General features: G+C 38.5%; 1 protein-coding gene and 1 pseudogene across 1 annotated transcript in view; one reads left to right on the top strand and one right to left on the bottom strand.

Annotated features, from left to right (window-relative positions):
• LOC136847297 (solute carrier family 22 member 20-like) overlaps positions 1 to 14,607 on the top strand; it is a 105,243-nt gene that overhangs the window by 41,479 nt on the left and 49,157 nt on the right. The gene's annotated exons all lie outside the window — the stretch shown is intronic.
• Positions 1 to 14,607, bottom strand: part of LOC136847296 (NFX1-type zinc finger-containing protein 1-like) — a 51,682-nt pseudogene that overhangs the window by 36,621 nt on the left and 454 nt on the right.

Below are 14,607 nucleotides of genomic sequence, written 5' to 3'. Positions count from 1 at the left end.
TTTTTCTTTTAGTAGATAGTTAAGTAATGTACATAAATATTTCAATATGCATTGGAAAAAATACATTTTATTGATGTTTCGCTGTGTTTACATTAATATTAATATTTGAATATTTGTAAATAATTTTTTTATCATATAAATGTACTTACTCACAAAAATAAAATGAAAATACAGTAACTAGTGAACCTTGTTCTACGAAGAAATCCACGGGTTAATTTTCCACGGTTTATTGAAAATTTGTTTCAAAAGAAAAATCCACAAATAACTGAATCCACTAATGATGAACCATAACTAAGCGGGGGTCCACTATATACATCGTAATGATAACCAAATATCTTTCAAGTAAATTGTTTTTTAACTGAAAATTTTGATTAGAGTTTTAATTTTTAGCTTCTCTTATGCTTCTCATTTTACTTATGCAAACTGAAGGCCAGAAAAATTAATGTAACTCTTTTTAACATGACATAATTTGACTAATGATTGCCTATACCAATCATTACATTCTCATTTTAGCTGGCCTGCCTCACCTACGTAACATTACCACCAGTTGCCTATCAATTTGACAGATGCACTACAGTATTTTTATATCATACTTCATGTATACTACACTACAGTATTTTTATATCATACTTCATGTATACTATCTTACTTCTTTAGCCAGCCTGACCAACCATATAACATACAGTATTTGATATTTTTCAGTTCCAGATTATGGCCCAAGACTTTTCACAAACATTCATGCACACATACCAAGAACAAAACTAAATGCTACTGATGACGTAAGCAATAAAATTCTCCTTAGACCCAGTGTACAGAGCAGAGGAGTACCTTTCATTAATGCTTAGTTCTTGAGTAAATGATTGCAGAATTGACACAATTTTTCCGTAGGCAGAAATATCAAAAACTAACCACACAGCTGAAGAGGTAATTTTTCCTTAGTGGAATAAAATAGTATACAGTAGCATTGTAACAGCACATGCTAAAATAATAATGAAAATACATACACGAGATAATAAACTATACTAAATGACAATGGCAATATCGTACTTACGCTAGACCATTCTTGATTAGTCTTTCAAAGAGTGATGTTTCCAAACCATATTCTTTTGCTAATTCGTAGACAGTAGCACTTGGTTGCAATTGCTGGTGGTCTCCTGTGCAAAAGATGAAACAAAATATTTATAGATAAAATATACACTGCTTCATGAGGGGATAAAATAAAACAAAATTTTGACCAAGTGAAGGCACAGAAAAGATAACTCTGTCAGCAGTATACAAGAGGTCTTTGGTTATCAGTAGAGCACAGTATGCCTAACCCTATGCTAATTTGGTAGTTCTATAGTCAAAGGATGCTGAGCTGGGCAAGAAGTTTTCTTCTTTGCTAATGTCTGCTGAGTTCTTGTAAAGAAATAATGATAATCTCCCTTTATACTCAAAACAACAGCAGCCAAAATAGATAAAAAAAAAATAGACACGCCTTTGTAGCTAAGAAATGGACTTTGAAGGAGCAACTCGAGGCCAAGTGTGAACAACAAGGGAGGGCTGAGAGTTGGGGGCGAAACATAAAGGACTGAGCTGCCATCAGCAGAAACACGAATAGAGGAGATATTTTGAATCACCAAAAATAGGAGATATTTTGAATCACCAAAAACAAAGTCCTGATATAAGTACAAAATGAGAGTAACTGAGGACAGGATCATGCTGTAGTCCATTTCTAATAAATATCTTAGACAGGAACACAAAAGACCTTATATTCTCCAAAAGCTCCCAAAGATGGCCAAAATTAAATTAACTTAGGGAGTCCCCGTAGAACTTGCCTGGAGATAGCCATGCTGCACAGCTTACAAAAAAATGAGAGTTAAACTCAAGATGTTTTGAGATAGACTTGTTGAATACCCTCTGACTTTTAATGGTAGCACCAGAGAGGCTAATGGTATAGGATAGTAGGTGGATCGACTAACTTGGTATTTTTTCTGTAAGACTGGATGAACAGAGAGAATTTGTAAGCACGTGATTCAACATTATTACTTTGAAAAGAAAAAAACCATCACAGGAGCCAGGTTTCCTATGGAATTGTAAAGGAGTACATTCTAGACAATTTATTTTAGTGGTATTCATGACTACAAAATCCTTTATTGACTAAACATCACAGAATATTGGGGAAGGACAGAGGATTAGAGAGAGGTAGAGTATGAGGATCAGGAACACTGCAGTTGATGAGAAAACAATTGGCTGAAAATGATAACTGAGTGGCATAGGCTTTCCTCAAAAAGAACAACTCAGCACATATGGCAAGAGAAGCTGGACTTAAATATTTTATTGAGAACTCAGTTGGCAAAAGGAATATAACATTCTCACTATAAATCACGGCCATGATACTAAGCCCCATTGCATTGCAAATCTGTGTTGATTTGATGAAGGGATCTTTTGAAGTCACACCATCACTTGGGTTTACCAAAGAAAGTCATAATCATAATTACTCAGAACAAGCAGTTTGCTGGGCTCCTGTGGACACCAGTGGAGTCATAAGACCCAGATCTACTTTGATGACAATTATGAGAAGGAAGGCTGGAGATGAAGATTTGTGGAAGAAAAGACACTGGAAGAACAAGAGTGGCATAATTTCACAGAACATCCCGTTGTGTCATATGGCACTTGAAGCGATGAGGATGATGAAACAGTTTGCCTTCTCACGTGAGAACAATAGTTATGTGACCATTTCAATGTACTGTAGTTTACAGATTACAACGAAGTCATTACTGGGGCACTTCAGTGTGATTTATAGACTATAGTAAAGTTCAAACTTTAGATTACTTTTCTAGGGCCGTCATTGCTATACAATGTCAAACCTTTAATTTAGCAAATGTGAACTTTATGAAAGTAGCTGGAAGGGAATGTCCTAGTTTCTGCATAATAACTTGAACAAAATTATTACCTTAACATACCAATACATTCATCTGGTGAAAGTGCTCACCTATCATGATCAGATGCTGGCACTCGTTGGTCAGTGAGGTGACTACATGAGCCTCCAAGATCTCTGCAGCCTCTTCGATGATAACTACATTGTACAAAATAGAACTGTCATCATAATTACAGCAGTGAAACTGGTTTTAAATTATTACAGTATACATAAGGCCTTAGTATATGTATTGAGCCAATTAGCACTCTTTTAGTTGACCGACTTCAAAAACACTATGACTACAGTACTGTCTGATCAAATTCCATACTGTATATAATAAATAACTATTTTATTATGCTTAAATTAATTATCACTGTCATACATGACTAAACAGAGAAATATGACTCTTTATAGGAACACTTTTAACTATATCTAAATACTGTACAGTAATTGGAATCTGAGATTTATGATAGAGGAAAATGAACATGACCTGTGATATCTCATCAATGTCTAAGTGAATGGTACTTGGCAGTGTGAGGAACATATTACTGTGTTTACTTTTAAGAAGAAATCGGTTGTTTCTGTTTTATACTGTTTGTAATCTTTATGTATAAAAATGTGTATGTGTGTGTTTTCCAGAATACCTCTGAAATACACAGAGCAATTTCAGTGAAACTTGATATAAATATGGCTTACTATCTTGAAAAGAATACTGTAGGGGTAAGACATCATTAGCACCAAAGGGGGTGGGGATGGGAAGGGGGTGACGTAAAAATAACCGAAAATAACAGATGTTGGTGTCTAATCCACAGTTTTTGAGGTCGCTAAGATGAATAGTGACACTCCCGCCACCCTCTAAGTCCAAGTTCAGCCTGATAGGAAGGGAGGTGAGAAGGAGTGAAAAATAAAATGTCAAAAATGATATTTATTAGTGTCTCATTCATAGTTTCTGAGGTTGCTGATGCCCTTTAAGTCCAAGTTCAGCCCCGATAGGAAGGGGGGTGAGAAGGAGTGAAAAATAAAATGTAAAAAATGACATTAATTAGTGTCCAATCTATAGTTTTCGAGGTCGCTGGGATGAACAGTGACACTCCAAATGCCCTTTAAGTCCAAGTTCAGCCCAGTAGGAATGGTGGGTGAGAAGGAGTGAAATATAAAATGTCAAAAATGTTGGGCAATGTAACTGAAGCAACTATCTTAACAGGAGAGAGAGAGAGAGAGAGAGAGAGAGAGAGAGAGAGAGAGAGAGAGAGAGAGAGAGAGAGAGAGAGAGAGAGAGATTTATCGGTCATTATTCAGAGTTTTCCCATTCAGCGCCAGGTTGGTCAGCTACTTTAACATAATTACTGTGTAGAAGAGTGGTCATAACGTTTTTAATTTAAAACTACACTCCAGAATCAAAATCACCTCATTAGATAAAAGTCAACCCCCAGGATTCACAGGGGATAGTTACCACAATCCCCCACGAATCGCTAAAATCCGAGACACCCCTCTAAAAATACTTATAACTGTCTATTTTAATGATTTAAACACTAAAGACCCACTTCCAAAAAATGCAGTTACAAAAATGATATGAAAATACAGTAATTAGTGAATATTTCTGTATGAAAAATTCCACGAATAGGCAACTTTTCCACCAATAATGCAGATATACATTGCAAGCGTATCAGTGAAGCCGCGAATCCTGAACTACGAATAGGCGGGGGTCCACTGTAATGCAGTAGCCAGTGAGTCAGACAAATAATGGGGGTTGTTCTTTTCAAACTTTTCCCTGCCTTTTAATAGAGGAAAAACGTTTTGTGCAAAGTTAATCAGTGTGAGGAGGGAAGGAACTGAGAGGGAAGGAACTGAGCTAAGTTTTATGGTTTGAATGTGGTCAGAAAATCATGCAGAAATAAATTGCCAAGAAATCTGATATATAGAGGTTGTAAAATACAGTACACGAGATGTCAAGATTGTGATGGTTGGGCCATGTGGTGAGGTGGGGAGCGTAGCAGTTAGCTAGAGACCAGGACTTTTTAAGGCCAGTAGAAAGGCCCAGATGGGAATTACTGGTAAGTCAGAAAGGGTTAAGTCAAATGAATGTGGATAGAAATCATAGCATTCATTTCATGTGTAATTCATGTGTAACTCTGTAGGGGGATAATCGAATGTAACAACACTGCTGATGAAAGACAGAACACAGTGAAAAAGAACCAGTCATGTCAATGGGAAATGGGTTTAAAGACTGTTAATCTGATTTTACAAGGGGTTCAAAGTACTCATAACAAAGCAAGGTGATTGATGCGGAGTTGAGTTACCGAGTTTATGGCGTATGTATAGAAGTCAAAATCAACCAGAGAAAATACTGTGGATGCAACATAATTAAATTCTGAGAAAATCTCACCCACACGTGGTGCCAGGGCCTGTAATATATTGCTGTACTGGGCTGCACCAGTTGTAGTCATTCCAACAACAGCTGCGTGTCTCATAATATGCAGAAACTGGTTATCTTTAATTTCACTGAAGGCTGCAGAAGTTTGTTCAAATTCTTCCTCCATTTCCAGAAGGTTTGGAAGTGCTTTCTCTGCCAGTCTGTGAAGCCAAAGTTTATACAACATCCATCGATCATCCATTTTCAAGTGTATTATGTTGTGCCTTTCTAAAGCCTGAGCTTTCTCAGTATCTAGAGGAAGATTCAATCCATAATACAGTAATTTCCATTTATTTTCAGTTTCTTCCATTTTCCTTTCTAACTGCATCACCTGATTTACAGTGGCTTTCTTTTTTTTATTAGCAAGTGTCTCCAATTCTTTCTCAAGCATTTCAAGAGTTATGCTGTATTTCATGATGTCTCGTGGCTGTCCAATGAAACTTTCAGTGTCTTCAAAATCTTCATCCAGTCTTCTTGTTTCTTCCTCCTCAGCAAAATAGTCCTGTGCATCTTGCCAAAAGTCATCATCATCATCTTGCAAACTCATGTCATGCAAACTGCTATCAATTCTATGGAGAGGACTTTCAGGAACTTTTCCTACAATATCTTGCAAAAACGAAGAATCTAACAGGAAAGTTTCTAAAGTCAACCTCCATCTCTGTAATACCGTTACAATATTACCAGGAATAACTTTTTCATCAAGAAAGCTGGTTAGTTTCAGAATTCCTACTGGGTCCCTGAGCTGACCAACCATTCCTTTCCATGGTGCAATGTCAGCCTGCAACTGATGCAGCTTTTGCAAGATGTCAATTCTATTTTGGTGAATTTCTTGTGGCATTGTACGCCTTGAACGTAGATCCTTAAGAAGTGAATTGATTTGGTAAGGCTGAATGAGGGCACTCTTTGTTCTTGATCCAACCCTAACAAGGCTCTGGGTGAATTGAACCATTCCCTCTAAAAACTGATCAAGAGCATGGTTAGTGTAACAAACCACCAATATAGGTAATTTTTCTCCACCCCCTTTCCAATAGTGACTATTATGGAGAAGAATTTGAGCAATTTTAAGTCCTAGAAACGTTTTCCCTGTGCCTGGAGGTCCTTGTATGATGGCAAGTTTGCTAGTGAGGGCACTTCTCAGTGCCCTTCTCTGAGATTTGTCAATTTTCAAATTTTCACATGATGGCCAGAATAGTATGTCTTCAGTAATGTGGACTTGACGCAATGCAGGAACATTGACATACTCTTCAGTGGCTGTATTTCTTAGGTGAAAAAGCTCATTATGCACCTCTGAGGCTTTCATCATGCTTTTGCTGTGAATACATTGTAAATCATAGCTTGAGGCGTAGTCAAGATACTCTGGGAGAGACATGTCAGTTTCTACGTCAACAATAAACTCTTCCATTGGAAATGCATCTTCTGTTATTTTCTGAAGGGCTTTGAGAACATGTTTATAAGCTATGAAATAAGACCTTGATTCTACCATGGTAAAATTTGTATATGAAATTTTCTTAACTTCTGAATCAAATTTTATACCCAAAATTCCTTTCTTGAGCATTTCTGGACTTCTTTCAGCAACTGACCCAAATAGCACAGTCTTAAAGTTGTCGTTACTGAAACAAACAAAATTGCCAAATAGGAGTCTTTTTGAATTTTCTGCTTTAAATGATTTTGGTAAATTCAATCGTATGTTATGAATCAGATTAAAATTTTTTACTTCAGAACCTACAATTCTCACATCTTTGTAGACGTAAAGTTCTCTATTCTGTGATTTGACATTGGTTTTCAGTTCCAGGATCCCCTTTCGTAAAGGTCGCACAAAATCTTCCCTTAGTAATCGGAACTGTACATCGAGATAATGATCGACATTGTCATACTGTCCCTGGATAATGTTTCTTCTTAAAAAAGGCCTCTCTGGATCATTAATCTCGGAAGAGGTTGGCATAACTGGCAATTCACGAAAGTCATCTGGTGGCTGAAGATGGTCGTGGTAGCCCCTGCGGTAGCTTGTTGAACTCCTCTGTTCGTGATCTTTCCACTTCTTCTTCTCTTTTTCGAGAAAATTCCTAATCCCTTCATACACTGAAATGAGCTCTCTACACTGCTCGGGAGATCTTTGTTTCATATACATTATACAACCTTCAACGAGCAGATAAATTCTGTTCATAGCCTCGCTGGCCATTGTGTGTGAAAATTTGTCCAAAACAATGCTCAGATCTGTAAAATAACTGAGCATTTGATTAGGACGCACATTTTCTATGAGCACATTTAAGGAAAAAGTCATCAAAAAATTAGTAAATTTATCGTGGAACGTTTTTGTCAGTAACATATTCAAGCTTTCTCTGTTAGCTTTAGCTTTCGTTGCAAGTACTAACACTTGCATCAATAGACACATCTTGTCAAAATTCGTACTTGAAGGATCGTCCACTAACAATAAATACCCAGATCTCTCCATTAACAACTGCAAGACTATTTGGTCTGGAGGCGCGTCTAATAATGCTTTTAAAGCATTGTAACCTATAGGATTCTCACGTCTCCTTCTGGGGCCTTGGCCGGGTGAAAATCTGTCACTTTTCCTGTTGGCTGTGCCGTCAACATTTCTACTACAAGAAGAAGAAGAAGGCACTTCTGCTGCATTACCACCTGAAAATGACAGTCGATTTAAAAAAAAAAACCGTGAAAAATAAAAAAAAACTTTGAGTAGTATGTGCAAAGTATTCTCATAATATAGTAGATAGATAAAGAAATAAAACCAGTTAGTCAGGAACATATTATAAGAAAAAGTGAATGATGATCTTCAGTGCATTCAGAAATTTAAATCTCCTGAAATAATGAATGGATATTTTCACTATTAGGAAATTATGCTTAAGGTTTACAGTTAGTTGCAAAATACATTGGGTCTAAGTAGCACCGTAACATACAGGCGCCTTGGAGTTATGGCCTTTCTGATGAGTAAAAAAAAAAAAAAAAACTTTAATAATCTCCAGATAGTATCTTACAGCTAGCATTAATTCCACACAGTGCCTATCCTAAGCTAACATTCGAGATATACCTATATTGTACCACATCTAAAATGGTAGCATAGGAAAAAAAATCATACAGTGATATGGCAGCTAATAAGTACAGAAGTTTGCTAGGCTGAGGCGGATCTTTCCGAGACAGTGACCCCCCCCACAAAAAGGTTTTGCCTGGTATGTATCCACCTTTGCGGCGTGTTTAGTACAAGCCCGTTGGGGATTACGTCAAAATACAGACAAAAGAATGCAAATTTCATACATGTAATGACCCCCCAAGAAATATCAGTCATAGATAGCAACCCCCCGAAAATCCTTGGGGTTCACTATCTCTGAAAGATTTTCTGAGGCTTGAGGTGTTCCTATGCTTATACCAATCATGTCGTAATGCACCCACTTTGTTCCCCCCCCCTTTTTTTTTTGTTTTTATGTTTACAGTTGGATTCCCAGTCTTTGCAAGACAATACATGACCAAGTTAACTCACAGTAACTGTCTGACCAAACTTGTAGAGTTTATAGAGTATGAATTTGACGCAAAAAGGTGTTTTAGTTTTCTGTAAAAGAACACTAGAGGGCTGCAAATTGGCACGTTGATAATCCACCCTCCAATCATCAAACAGCATATTGCAGCCCTCTAGCCTTAGTAGTTTTTATTTTGTTTGCGGTCAGAGTTAGCCGTAATGATGCTTCTGGCAACGGTATAGGATAGGCTACCACTGGGCAGTGGTTAAAGTTTCATGGGCCGCGGCTCATACAGCATTATACCGAGACCATCGAAAGTCAGATCTATTTTCGGTGGCCTTGATAACACATTGTAGCAGTTGTGCAGAAATTCTATTTTCGGTGGCTTTGATTATACACTTTAGCAGCTGTGCAGAAAACCCGATTTCTTCAGCGCATTTTTTTTTACTTGTTTATTATATATTATTTTTAGTCAAGCCGCAACCCATGCTGAAAAAGTAGAATGCTACAAGCCTATGGGCTCCCATGAAACGGTTAGTTGCAAAGGGGGGGGGGTTATTTACCACTTTTCTCGGCTTTTAAGTTTTGTACATTATTGCATTGTCCAATCCTCCTAGTTTCTGAAAACGCATCGCAAACCCTTCCCTCCCTGACATCAGCAAAATGGTCGAAAATCGCTTCGAGTAAAGATATCTATTCGCATCAAGCGAACGGTGCAAGGCACGCGTCTAAAAGTACAAGTCAGTGAGAGGTTTCACCACTAGCATTGCCCGGCGAGTAGCCAATGGGAGCGCGTCTTACAGTTTTGCGACACTCTCGGCCAATCAGCGGCGCTCTAGCGTCCCGTGCGGAGCCTTCCAGCGATTCTGTCCCTTTAAACTTGACACGGGTTGGTTGTGTAAAGTGCCTTCTCCCTGTTTTACGGTAATTCCTCTGTAATATTGTGATTATTATGGATAACCAACAATCTGTGGATAGCCTAGGACCTTCGGGAAGGCGCAGACATGTGAGAAATATGAGAAATTTTATTTTATATAGATTTTTCCGTAGCAACCATTTTTTTTTTTTGAGGTACATTTAGGGACGCGCGTACGCTCGCAGATTGCACACAAATCGCATAACAGCGTTCGAAATGAATGTATAATGATACATTTTGGGAATACAATTAAATTTGAAGTTATTTTAAGCTGTAAAAAAAACTATTAGGAATCTTTTTGCGCATTTTGCGCGCACGCGCGCTTGTAGAAAAGCGCTGAATATTTTGAGTGTATTAGATACAATTCATATAAAACATTTTTTTTAGGATATGAACATCAATTATAGTGTTTTTAAATGCATTTAAAAAAACGGTTATTTTGGGCAATATTCAAAATGGGAATATATTAAAAAAAATCGGATTTTTTTTTGTACATAAAGTAGAAGAGATGAGCTAATTTTTAAGGTCAACCGCAGCTTTCTAGCTCTTTTCATCTCAGACTTGCCCTCCAATTGGTTGTTGCTAAAGGATTTAAAGTGTGCTCATTCCAATTACACACTCGGAAGAGTCCCGCATTGTTATTTTTCGTCACTACCTCCCCGAGCTGGGATGGTGGAAATACATGTGATCTCAGTGGAATCACTCCCTGAAAGAAGCAATTTGCTAAAAGCATTTGAGGACAAGTCAAAAGTTATCGCGTGTTGAATATTGCCAAACTTTAACTGCGTTTTTCTCCACTTTTTAATTTTGGCGCTTACCTCCCTCTGCAACCAACCACCTCCCATTAGGGACAGAAGCATGGTATATAATCGTCAAAAATGTTTGTGCATCAGCATTTCACTTCAGAAGGTTAGGCCTGAACTGAGTTTTCTCCACTCTCCTCAGTCCTGTGCTCATTCTGCCTAAACTTCCAGCAGGTCTACATCTTTAAATGTCCCTAAATACTTCCATTTCCGTACCTTTTTGACTGTTCATCACCCTTTTTCATCACCTGTCCAAATGATCTCGATCTTTTTCTGCCGTCTTGATATCACATCTCTGCGAGTTCCTCATTCATATTACAGTACAGTTTTCCCACTGTGCACTGGCCATGGACTGTAACCTTCTACGGTCACAACTTTTACTAAAACTTTTACTCATTTCCCTTTCAATGTCCATGTTTTTGCTGCATGGGGTAATACAGGCATTATGTTCCCACTGCAAGTGTGCACTCTCTTTAAGAATGGGCTGTTTTTATCTACTAGTAGTGTAGTGCTCTCTCTCTCTCTCTCAAAGTCCAGTGCATCTTCCCATGGTAAAGGACTTCCTCCAGTAAAACTGAAACCCATGGTAAAAGACTTCCTCCAGTAAAACTGAAATGGAGGCTCACCAAAGGAAAGTTCAAAATTACTGGCTTTGTCTTTTCTTAGCGAGTTCCAGTAGAGTGCAAACCAATTTCCATTTTGGACTTTACCAAGAGCTGATTGATACTCCTCAGTTAATAAGCAACTCCAAGGAGAAGTTTTATATAGAATCTGAAGATCTTTGGGTAATTAAGGTTGAGAGCATGACACTTGAACTAAGACTGCCTTACACTTGCACAGTATATCTCTACTGTACAGAACCCAAGACCCTGAATCTGCTTCCACTGCCAAAATTTTGGGCTTACACTACCATGTGGGTCAAAATTGTAGAGGAACATCATGGTACATGCAACAGAGGACCGAGATGTGTGCACTGTAGTGAGTATAACTCATCTACAACATTTACTAGTTTGATAAGTAAAAATCATGACAGTTACGAATACATTTTTAGGAAGCATGTCGGAAATCTGTAAGTGTATGAAACCAGCCTTCAGTTTTCAACCATAGCTAGAAAAAAGCAGCTCATTATGATACTGTGAATTTAACATGGGAAATAGGAACAACAACAAAATCAAAGCAACAGGTGAATCACTCAAAAGACCACTTGCAGAGAAGACAACATGTAAAAATATGTTTGTGTAGACAACTCTATGAAGGACAGGTGAATGCTAATCCAATCCAAGAGTTTTGCTTGCAGATGGGTGAGGTTTCAGGGGCTTTCTGTATCCTTAGCTGCTACTGAAGAGAAGTAAAAAAACTTTTTTCTGTCACAACCTTTTTCCCACGAAGGAAAAGAGATTTAAAATTAAATAGTATACTGTATATGATACCAACTGAAGCATGCCAAATTTCATTTTAAGAAAATGCTTTGATGTCCAAGGGTACTGTGCCAATATATATTGGTGGCTCCAAATCTGAAGATGGCATTAGAGTTGGAACTGTGTCTCCCGATATCGATAGCAGTGGTTCTTATTTGCAACTTTAATAAGTGTCATTTTAAAAGAAATTATCACCTGATGCCATCATTGTGAACCCTTATGTCATTCCTGTGAGCCAACACTGCCATTGGCGTCAAAGTCCATGTAGACACTTTTGGGTGGTCACTTTGAAACACAGAAATTTTATTGAAATTGGGTGGACTGGGATGTAGAAGTTTGCATCTGTCGGGTCCAGGAATGTCAGAAATTCCCCTTTCCTAATTGAACAACAACAAACTATGGCACTGTTTCAATCCTGAAAGGGGTTTGGTGAACGAACTTGTTCAGCAGGCTGAGGTTTAAGATTGGCTGCCATCTCTCCTGTCTCCCTTGAAACTTAAACTTTTCTTTTGGGTCTTTTAGGCTAGAGATGAGGACATCAGAAATATTCTTCCCTTCTTTCTCATTCTGATAGCAGCCGGTGTCTCTTGGTGCTTACCATAAATGGAAACTGTGTGTCTTTGAGTCCAGCTGCAAGTTTGTCAACTGCAGATGTAACAAAGAAGTTGCTGTACTTATCTGAGTTCGGGCTTTCTGCGTGCAGCATATCTGTTAGGTATACCATGTATGAAGAATGTTAATAGGAGAATGATTACTTACATCGCCTCCAATCCACCCTTGGTTGATGAAATGACTACAGTACTAGTCTTAAAACAGGGTATTATATTTATTTTTTTAAGGATTCCACCTAACTTCGGGATGTTGAAACAAATGTCAGAAAAGTACTAGCTTTGTAAACATGGTTTTTTTTTTTCCTAATTTTCTTCAGAGGTTGACTCAACATGCAAACTGTTTAACCTGACATTTTGTTTTCAGTTACTAAATTTCTCCATCTATTGTTATTTTGTCCCATTGTGCATATTCGGTTCCCACTACTTCTGGTTTTCTAGGATTTATTATCAGCCCCATCACTCTTCGATACATGACGTATTCAGTCTGGTGAAGCTTTGCCCATTAAAACAGTATCGTCTGCAAATTAATAGTAGCCTACCTGGTATTACCTAGTGCAGTGGTTCTCAATCCTTTTTTAGTGATGGCACCCTAACTAAAATAATCACCACCGTGGGACTCCTTCTTCACAATCCCACCATAATGCATGAATTAACTTCTTATTTAATGAATAATATTATTATCCATACTCAAACCAAAATCAGCACACCGTACATGCAGAAGAATTAGATAAACATAATTAGAGTAGACACATTAGAAACTCGATGGCTTGGTTGGTAGAGTGGCAACCACAGACTTCATAGAAAGCCTGTGGCGAGGGTTTAATCCGCGCAGCCGACCAGTCAGAGGCGGAAACTTTGCTATCCGTGTAGACATCCCGGGATTACGTATGTAATCAACGGATAGGTTTGCTGAAAGCAAATGGATGTTACAGACTAATACACACATAAACAAAGCCACTCCAACATCTTCTAAAAACATAACAGACACCTCACACGTCTCGAACTGTCGGACTACCCGCCCAGTTCTCGTGCTGCTGGGAGAAAGGGAGCTGGGGTTTCGGTAATACATGTACACGTTCGGTACCGGTTCGGTACCATGGTCTAAGCGATGTCAGGCAGGGCAGCCGGTCGAGGTTACGGCCTACCCCACCGCCAAATCAAAGTCCTTCAAAGAAGGCACCGTGCTTACCCCATATAAAAACGGGTATAAAAGCACGTTAAAACGAAGAAGAATTAGAGTAGACACATTGATGATGATTATGTGAAGACTTCTGCAAACTTTTTTTTCTTTTTACAAATTTTCATCGGGATAATCTAGCCAAGACAAAAATCATGACAATCTTGCGGCAACCCAGAGTGCCACGGCACCCAGTTTGAGAATCACTGACCTAGTGATACTGTGCTAAAAACCTTTCCCTTTCTACTTTTTAAGCAAATATTACCAACACATACCTTTCGTAATGCAACACTGTCTGCAGTTCTGCCTTGAAGCAAAATTCTCATAGCCACAATTCCCACACGCCCAGTCACGTGGTCGTGAAGTTCCGCTGGAATACATCGTTATAGGCTCATGGAATGTCCTCTCTCAAATGACTCAGGATTCCATCGTCGTAGACCTCCTCCTCCTGGTTATAAAAATAAAAAAAAGTGAAAGGGGGCATTAATATGTCGTAATATAGACACCTTAGTCGTGGTTGGCATGTACAGACTAATACACACATAAACGAAGCCACTCCAACATCTTCTAAAAACATAACAGACACGTCACACGTCTCGAACTGTCGACCTAACTGCTCAGTTCTCTTCGCTGCTGGGAGAAAGGGAGCTGGGGATTTGGTACGATACCTGTACACATTCGCTACCGGGGTCTAAGCGATGTCAGGCGGGGCAGCCGATCGAGGCTACGGCCTACCCCACCGCCAAATCAAAGTCCTTCAAAAGAAGGCATCGTGCTTACCCCATATAAAAATGGGAAAAAGCACGTTAAAACGAAGAAGTCTTGGTTGGCATGGGTAGGCCTTAAGTGGGAAGAGGGTGTTCCATGAAAAATAATAGTAAGGTTTGCAGAAATCCT

Source organism: Macrobrachium rosenbergii, chromosome 16, assembly GCF_040412425.1.
Source record: "Macrobrachium rosenbergii isolate ZJJX-2024 chromosome 16, ASM4041242v1, whole genome shotgun sequence".
In the NCBI taxonomy this organism is placed as follows: domain Eukaryota; kingdom Metazoa; phylum Arthropoda; class Malacostraca; order Decapoda; family Palaemonidae; genus Macrobrachium; species Macrobrachium rosenbergii.
Note: the sequence above shows the minus strand (reverse complement) of the source record. Positions and strands in the feature narration are given on the sequence as shown.